We start from the raw sequence: 9,360 nt of genomic DNA, 5'->3' as shown, positions 1-9,360 counted from the left end.
CTTTTGACTTAGTCAAAATTTAGATGCTCCGCCAAATAAATTTTAGTATTAATCATGTAAGTCAAATATACTAATAACTTGTATAACTTAGCAAGGACCGAGAAGTTCAAAGAACTACCCAAGCTACCAACCCAAAACTATTATTAATATCTTTTAATAATTATAGACCAATGTCCCTTAAGAGCTACCTACATTGTGATTATAAACCAACAGCCCTCAAGAGCTACCAACACTATGGATTATGGCTACCTGCATTATGGATTATGGATTGCTTGTAAATTCTTTTATACATAATATTTTTTTTATAATTGTTGACCAACCTCCTTCAAGAACAACCTACATTATGTATTGATTCTAAACCCCCCTATACGAGTAATGATGGTATCAATCTAAATCTAATATACCCAATAGCAATATGTATTGTTAGAAGAGACACCTCTTGGGATAGGGTAACTCCCACAATTGGATCCCACTCTCAACCCCTTCCTGTGAGATTTGAACCTAAGACTTAATGAAGACTAAACCCCACATAAACCAAATAATCATTTTTTTTAGTGCTTGACAAGTAATCATTATTCTCAAACTCATGATTAACATATTATTTACCATTTTAATATTTTTTTGTCTCACTACATGACAAGGGATTTACACAACTTAAACTTATGTGGGACTTGACTATTTTGGTTAATAAATCAATCTAAATGTCCCTAGATGAATCATCACTAGAAGATTTGTATTTGAAAAAACCAGACTTGTCCATTTACACATCCCATTGTTAACAGAGTTAAAGTTATCACATTTGATAATTTCCCTCTCAAATTCAGAGATCTATGATTTTTTCCTAATTTACAAGCACCATCTTGCAAACACAAAGACTAGTCTAACACTATCTTCAACTTACTCCTCAACTACAAACTATGAAAAATCAAGCGAGGCACTCACTCATGGCATAAATAGTTTGCATTAACAATAAAAACATGTAAATTTCAAAGTAAGGGATAAATTTTGAAAACTAGTAAAAATTCTCATTAACATTAGCAATAACAATTTTGAACTTATTTGCGATATTCTTAACAACAAACAAAATGACCCAAAACATGTAGAAGCAAGCACCTTGACTCATAAATAGTAAACAACCACTAAGCATGTATGTCCAATGTTAGTTTTTGTAGCATCAAATGTGTTCTAACCTTGAAATTTTGTGGAGAGGCTAGAATGCATGAGATCTCCAAAACCCAAAAATTGTTTATGGAGATTCCACCTAGAAATGACTTAATTAGATTATTAGTCGGTTTTTTAAATATTTCCTAAGTCTAAACTTAGGGAATATGACTAATTAATCAGAATTAATTAAGTCAAGGTGTGAATGTCCTAGAAATTCACATGGATGGACTTCAAGTTAATCTTAGCCATTGATTAAGATCTAGTCTTAGTGTTTGAAGTCTCAACAGAGGATTATAAGAAAAAGTTGATGGGGCTTAGAGAAATCACTTGTGAAGTTCAATTTCATGAGCAGATCGATTTTCAGAGTAGCAGCAGTCAGTTGCTGGAGAGAGAGCTAGTGATATCGAAGCAGTGAGACATGGGCAGAGATAGTGAAGTCGTAGGAAGGATTCCAGTTCCGGCGAGTGCATTTGCAGAGAGGCAAGTGAGCCATAGTGAGGTTGATGCAGAGCAACGCAGTAGCCTCTAGAGGCAATTTCGAAACTGATGGGGAAAGCTGATTTTTAGTGTCAGAAGCTGGATAGAGATTCTAGAGGCCAGGAAAGACATTTTCCCAGACAGCATCAGACTAGGCGGCTTGAGGAGAAGTTTTTCCGAGCTAAGTGCAGAAGTGACTACGCTAGGGTGACACAGTGATTGCGTAGAACTAGTTTGGATGGCTCAATTTGAGCTGAAGTCAGAGCCCAAATTTGCTTGTGGAGTAAGGAAATTCCTACCTAGATTTTTCTTGCCAGTGTTTCTCTGTAGGATTGCCATTTTTGGCATCTAATTGTACTCAGATTTTTCACTGCTGCTTAATATTAAAACCCTCGACTGCTGCACCGGTTTTCCAAGGTTGGGTTTTTCCTGGGACATTGGTCCAACAATAATTGTCATTTTATGTGTGCAGCTAGTATGTCTTCCAACATTTATTTCTTCTGTAGTTTATTTGTGTTGATTGCAGTGTGATTGATTCAGTGTTTGTTGTAGCAAACAGTAAATGAATTGTTAAAATTAATTTAACAATTAGGAGAATTATTTTCCAGTTGTTGCAATAGGATTCCAGGTTACAGAATTTTCACATGGTATCGAGCGCAGCTGATCAGCCGGAGAGCTCACTAACGAAGGCAGGAGGAGTTTCATTGTTCAGTGTGGATAGCAGATCCAAATCCCAGAGGGAAGCGCAGTCACTTTTCCAAGAGGTCGAGTTACTTGAGGAGATTCGATTTTTCCGAGTGAGGGACAGAAAAAATCGATCTCTCCAGATCGAGTGATTCTAGAGGCAAAGGGAGCAACCCAGTATTTTCATAGAGCAGATCTCCGGTTGGATATAGTAGTTTCACAACAATTTGCTAGAGCAGATCTAGCGTCGAGTGGAAGAAAGAAGAGCACACTTAAGGGATTTTTTCCTCATGGAACTTCTAGTCTCAAGAAGTTTGATTTTTCCTTGCATATCAACAGTCGTTGTGAGTAGATCAGAAGGGAGTGTGAATAACAGAGCATCAACTGAGTAGAAGGGAAGAGGAAATTTTTGACATTTGTTGAGATGGCCATCGTTGGACTTCGAGATCATGACAAGTTGGATGGGGCTTCCAACTATGTCATTTGAAGGGAAAGGATGCCCTTCTAGAATAATATGGCTTGAAGCCATATATTGATGCAAGTGGTAGCAGTACCCTAGGATGCAGATCAGTTGAAGGAGTACAAAAAGGAGATGATGCAAGCAAAGAGATTGATCATATATGGTGTCTCAGATCATGTGGTATCACATACAACGGCCAAGGTAATGGCCAAAGAGATGTGGGATACACTTCCCACGTTGTACCAGGGAACTTCCGAGCAGCGAAATATGTACTTAGAGGAGAAGCTGAGATGCATTGGATGTAGAAGGGGGAAAGCATAGATCCCTTCCTCACTAGGATTAAAGAGGTCCAAGACCAGTTGTCAGTTGTTGGGGAAATGCCTCAACCCACAGAGCTAATGTGATTGGCACTAAATAGTGTCTCTAAGGAGTGGTAGGTATTCGTCAGAAGTATTTTGGGTAGAGATACCTTGCCAAGTTGGGACAGGATGTGGAGTTGAGACAAGCTCTATTGAAGAGCTCCATCAGTGCTAACAGCAACGGATCAAAGAAGGTGAAGGAGGAGGAGAGTGTAGCTCTCACATCTATGGGTCCCAGACAGGGACAGGGGGAGAAGAGAAAGAAAAAAAGGACCTGTCGAAGGTCAAGTGCTTCAGGTGTGGTGAGATCGGTCACTACAGTAGCCAGTGTCCTCTCAGGAACAAGGACAACGAGGAGAAGCAGGACCAGCAGGTAAAATTAGCAAAGATCGATAGGTTGCCCTCCAGACTAGAGGAAGACTTCGCCATGTTTGTTGACACGCCTCCAGGAGTGAGGTGGGGAGATTTGGTGATGTAGCCCCAGAGTGCTACAAATGAGCAGGATCTTTGAGGAGGTCCACCTCATGGATCAATACCTTGCTACGAGGGCCCACAATATTCAATAGCAAGATGGATCAATGACAGTAGATGCAGTCAAAGGTCGAGTGACAGTTGCATACTAGTAGCAGTCAGATCCTGGAGGGCGCAATGCAGAGTTGGCAGCAGTGCAGAGTCAAAAACAGCGTAGATTCTTCAGCAGACAAAAAAGTAGCTAGTAGCAGTTACAACTCATGAGGCAGATGCATTGTACTGATCACTGTTGATTTAGTATTTAGGATGCTTCTCAATTGCAACAACATATGAGAGGTAATTACAGTGCAGATGCAGTGTTGGCAGCAGTTCAGCAGGGTCAACAACAACATATAGCAGATTTTGCGCAATGTTTAGTGGGCAGTATGGACATACATCAGCGACGTAACAGGAGATGATGCAAAGACAGGGCACTGTCACAGGATGTGTAGTAGAGCACTAGAACATATTCCTTGCTAGGAGGGAGTGTTAGTTTCTATAGCAACGAATGTGTTTTAGCCTTGAAATTTTGTGTAGATGCTAGAATGCATGAGATCTCCAAAACCCAGAAATCATTTCTGGAAATTCCACCTAGAATGACTTAATTAGATTATTAGTTAGTTTTTTAAATATTTCCTAAGTCTAAACTTAGGGAATATAACTAATTAATCAAAATTAATTAATTTAAGGTGTGAATGTCCTAGAAACTCACATGGATCAACTTCAAGTTAATCCTAGCCATCGATTAAGATCTAATCTTGGTTGTTGAAGTCTCAACAAAAGATTATAAGAAGAAGTCGATGGGGCTTGGAGAAATCACTTGTGAAGTTCGATTTCATGAGCAGATCGATTTCCAGAGTAGCAATAGTCAATTGCCAAAGAGAGAGCTAGTGAGATTGAAGCAGTGAGAGAGGGGCAGAGACAGTGAATTTGTAGAAAGGATTCCAATTCCGGCGAGTACATTTGTGTTGAGATTGCAACAAGATGATGGAGCTTAGTGAAAAGAGTCGCCTTCACTAAGTGGGCTCGCAGGCAAATTATGGCGCAAGTTCTATTTTTGATCACAGTGTGGATGATCACAGTGTGGGTGATCACAGTGTGGGTGATCAAAGTCTATTTTTAGACTGGCTGTCAAAAATAGAAAAGTCAAATATTATTGTCTCATAATAATATTTGGACTATAAACTTGATCTTATTCTCTTGGAGCACTTCAGTTTGAGCTACAGAGGTGGCCCATGCAGTTGTCAGAAGGAAGTATGCTTTTCTTATGAGTCAGTTGAGTTGTTGCATGCATGACTTCAGTTAGAACTCAATCAGTTGAGTTTGGTGGAGTTGATTGTGCAGTTGATGGAGTTGTGTTCAGTTTAGCTTTGTTACACTGGTTGTATTTAGTCTAACTGGCAAATAGACTAGAGATGAGTTGGGTGAATTAGTTATTAATTAATTCACAAGTTAATAACTCATAATGCAACTATAGAATACATCAGTTAACTCAGTTGCATGTCAGTGCATGTTCAGTTCAGCAGGGACAGGTGTTAGAGAATCAAATTGCTATCAGTTGTAACTATAGTTGTGCATGATGATTTGCACAATCAGAGGGATTGAGTATGCCAATGAATTGGCCAATATCAAGAATTGTAGCTTGTGCTCACGTCCAACATAGTGTGAGTGATTATTTGCAGGTCAAATACGAGTTTGGTAAACCATTCTCATCAGTTCTTGAGCAGGTATTGAGCTGGAGAGGCAGGCAAGCAGTGGAATAGATTTGGAGATCAGATCTGAGCTGTATTGTGTGTAACAGGTGGAGCTGGTACTGGATTGCTTGTGATAAGCATTGTACTTTGTAATGTTACATGGTCTCAATCATTAATATACAGATAGTGTGGGGTTTTTAGCGAGATGCTTTCCCCGGGTTACATATTGTGTTAATGTGTGAATGCTCTTGATGTTTTATTGTTATTGATGCTGCTATATTGATGATCAACGTAGAGGAGCTTATGTATTGTGTATGTATTCCGCAATAGTACATGATCAGGATAATCTCTCTTGAATATGTGTTAAATTATTCTAAATTTCTACATGGTATCAGAGCTAGATAATTGTAGAAAAAGTTTCTACATGGTATCAGAGCTGTTGATCATCAAATCTACTATTCAGGAAGTGTTTACATTCTATTTCTTCAGGCAGAGTCTGTAATCGGGCCAGGTAGCCTCTCGATTCATCCTTCCTTTGGAAGGTGAGATATCCGGTGAATGCCTATGCAGTCAATCTCTGTACGAGAAATATTGTGTTCTCACGAATCTTAGATCCAAGGCGGTTGAGTTGGTTGCTGGTGGAATTCGAATTTGCAGCAGTGTTTTCTTGGTGACAACGCAGCAATGTCTTTCAACGGATTGCGATTGGAGTATGCTCTTGAGGGCATCTCAAACTATATTGCATGGAAGGACAGGATGGAGGCAGTATTGGATGATAACGGGTTGAAGGAGTTCATAGAGACGGATGTCCCAAAGCCTAATGATGCTACTCAAGCTGATGCTTGGCAAAAGAAGACCGCAAAATGTCGAAGGATTCTGTTGGAGGGCGTGAAGGATCACATTGTGTCCAGCCTCCATGGAAAGGCTACTCCATATTTGATGTGGAAATCATTAACAAAATTATTCCAAAGCAAGAGCGATCAGAGGAAGCTGGCGCTCAAAGATAAACTCAGAAACATCAAATGCGAGAAGGGTGACAGTATTCCCAAGTATCTCACGAAGTTCACTCAATGTCGAGATGAGCTGGGAAGTGTGGGGGTTACTGTCGATGATGAGGACTTGGTGAGCTTGGCTCTCCTTGGTCTTCCGAAGAGTTGGCATTCCTATCAGGACTTTGTCAATGGTCGGGAGAAATTGCCAGGATGGGAAAGACTATGGTCAGATCTTGTGCAGGAGGAGATCAGGCGGAGTACCAGGAACGGATCTTCGTCAAAGGGAGCTGATGAGGAGAATTGTGCTTTGGCTGCCAAAGCAAAGAAAGGGAAGAGCAAGAAAGCTTCTCAGTCTGGTGCGAAAGGTAAGAAGCAGGATATGTCCAAGGTGAAGTGTTTTCACTGTCACCAGCACGGACACTATGCCACTAATTGTCCGCAGAAGAAGAAGAAAAAGCAGGGTGTTGGATCTTCAGCAGGAGAGGCTCTAACCTCACAGTTTGAGCTTGATTTTTCATTGATCGCATGCTTGGTTTCAAGTGTGATGGGATCAGTGTGGTTCTTGGACAGTGGTGCGTCTTTTCACATGACGGGAGATAGAGATTTGTTCTCTAATCTGGAGGAAAAAGATCTTGGAGTGCACATCGAGATGGGCGATGATGGTAGATACAGTGCGACCGGTATCGGTACCATTTCCTTTGAGAGGGAGTCTGGTAAACCCTTTGTATTGAAGGAAGTCATGCATGTTCCAGGATTGACGAAGAATATCATCCCAGTGGCGATGTTAGAAGACAAGGGGTATGATGTTGTTTTCAGCGAGGGAAAGGCTTTCCTGCGCAGCAAGACAACTGGTGAGACCCGGAAGATAGGGGTTCGAGTGAGGAACCTTTATCAGTTGCATGTAGATGGATGCGCAGCAATGGCGGGCAAGGCAGAAGGATTGGTGAGCCGGGATGATGGCGAGTTGTGGCACAGGAGATTGGGTCACCTTCACCATGGAGCCTTGAAGATACTGCAGCAGATCACTACGGGGCTTCCTAAAGGCACACTTGCGCAGTCAGATCAGTGCAAGGGGTGTACATTGGGGAAGTTTGTGAAAGCCACCTTTCACGAGAAGGATAGTCGCGCCACGACGATTCTTGAGAGAATTCACACAGACGTGTGTGGACCTTTCTCAGTTGCTTCGACAGCAAAACACAGGTATTATGTGATTTTTGTTGATGATTTCTCTCGTAAGTGTTGGATCTTCTTCATGCAAAAGAAGAGCGAGACATATTCAAAGTTTTGTGAATTCAAAGCACTGGTCGAGAAGGAGTCGGGGAAGAAGGTGAAGGCTATTAGGAGCGATAATGGTGGTGAATACATCTCGAACAAGTTCAAGGATTTCTGCAAGGCAGAAGGGATTCGTAGAGAGCTCATAGCTCCCCATAACCCACAACAAAACGGGGTAGCTGAGCGGAAGAACAAAACGATTGTGGGTGCTGCACGGGCAATGTTGCATGATCAAGGCCTACCCCTTCACTTGTGGGCGGAAGCATGCAATACAGCAGTTTATGTGCAGAACCGTTGTCCTCATAGCTACTTGGCATGAGTACACCCGAGGAGACTTATTCTGGTAAGAAGCCTGATCTTTCTCATCTGAGGATTTTTGGTGCTAACATTTACATGCATGTGACGAAGGATGCCAGGAAGAAGTTGGAACCGACCGCAGAGGTTGGGATATTTGTGGGGTACACTGATACGCCCCACAACTATCGTGTGTATTTTCCAGACAGTGGTAAAACTGTTGTGCGACGGGATATAAAATTTCAGGAGGAGAAATCCATGAAGTGTTCGCTTGAGAGGGAGCTACACTTGCATGCAGATGAGGAGCTATTAGTTCCTAAGGATGAGCTTCAGGACGTGGATCAGCCACAGGATGAGGTTCATGGAGTGGAAGAGACCACTCATGCAGCGCCAACCATCAGAGGGCGAAAGCGCTTGACAGAAGCTGAGCGACTGGCTCAAGATGCAGAGAAAGTTGTAGGACCACCTACAACCCAACGCAGGCAGAGACAGTCACCTGATCGGTACACTAGATGCATGGCTCTGATGAGCAAGTGTGTTGTGACTGAGCCATCCTCTTTCGAGGAAGCTGTGGAGGATCCCGCATGGGTAGACGCCATGGTGGAAGAGTATGATTCTATTGTCATAAACAGTGCATGGGAGATTGTTCCTAGACCGGAAGGGAAATTAGTGGTGGGTTCGAGATGGATCTACAAGGTCAAGCAGGCAGCTGACGGGAGTGTGGAGAAGTACAAGGCAAGATTTGTTGCCCGAGGCTTTTCACAGATAGAGGGGATCGATTATGAGGAGACCTTTGCACCTGTCGCAAGGTATTCTTCCATACGGACGATTCTTGCTCTCTCAGCGCAGATGGAATGGCACATTCATCAGATGGATGTGAAGACTGCGTTCCTCAACGGAGTCATTGAGGAGGAGGTGTACATTGAGCAACCCGAAGGCTTTGAGGTCTTCAGCAGCGAGTCGCATGTGTGCAGGCTCAAGAGAGCGTTGTATGGGTTGAAGCAAGCACCACATGCTTGGTACACACGGATAGACAGCTATTTCACAGGACTTGGATTCTCCAAGAGCGAGGCGGATCCTAACCTATACCAGATTGTGGTGGAGGGTAAGTTGCTTATCATTGTACTGTATGTTGATGATTTGATTCTAACGGGTGATGAGCTGTTGATACTGTCATGCAAGAAGGATCTTGCTACAGAGTTTGAGATGAAGGATTTGGGCCTCCTTCACTATTTCCTAGGATTGGAAATATGGCAACGCAGTGGTGGACTGTTTGTTTCTCAGGGCAAGTATGCTCGGGAGATACTGGAGAAGTTCAACATGCATGGCTGCAAGCCTGTTGATACTCCTCTTCCTGGAGGTTGGAGGAAGGAGGATGCTACTTCGGGAGAAGAAGTGGATGCCACTGTTTATCGACAGTTGGTGGGGTCGCTGATGTATTTGGTCAATACACG

The sequence above is a fragment of the Pinus tabuliformis genome, chromosome 4_1 (genome assembly GCF_031772625.1).
Source record: "Pinus tabuliformis cultivar Carrire ecotype Pingquan chromosome 4_1, CPIR1, whole genome shotgun sequence".
NCBI classification, from domain to species: Eukaryota; Viridiplantae; Streptophyta; class Pinopsida; order Pinales; family Pinaceae; genus Pinus; species Pinus tabuliformis.
This window is presented reverse-complemented; position numbering follows the sequence as displayed.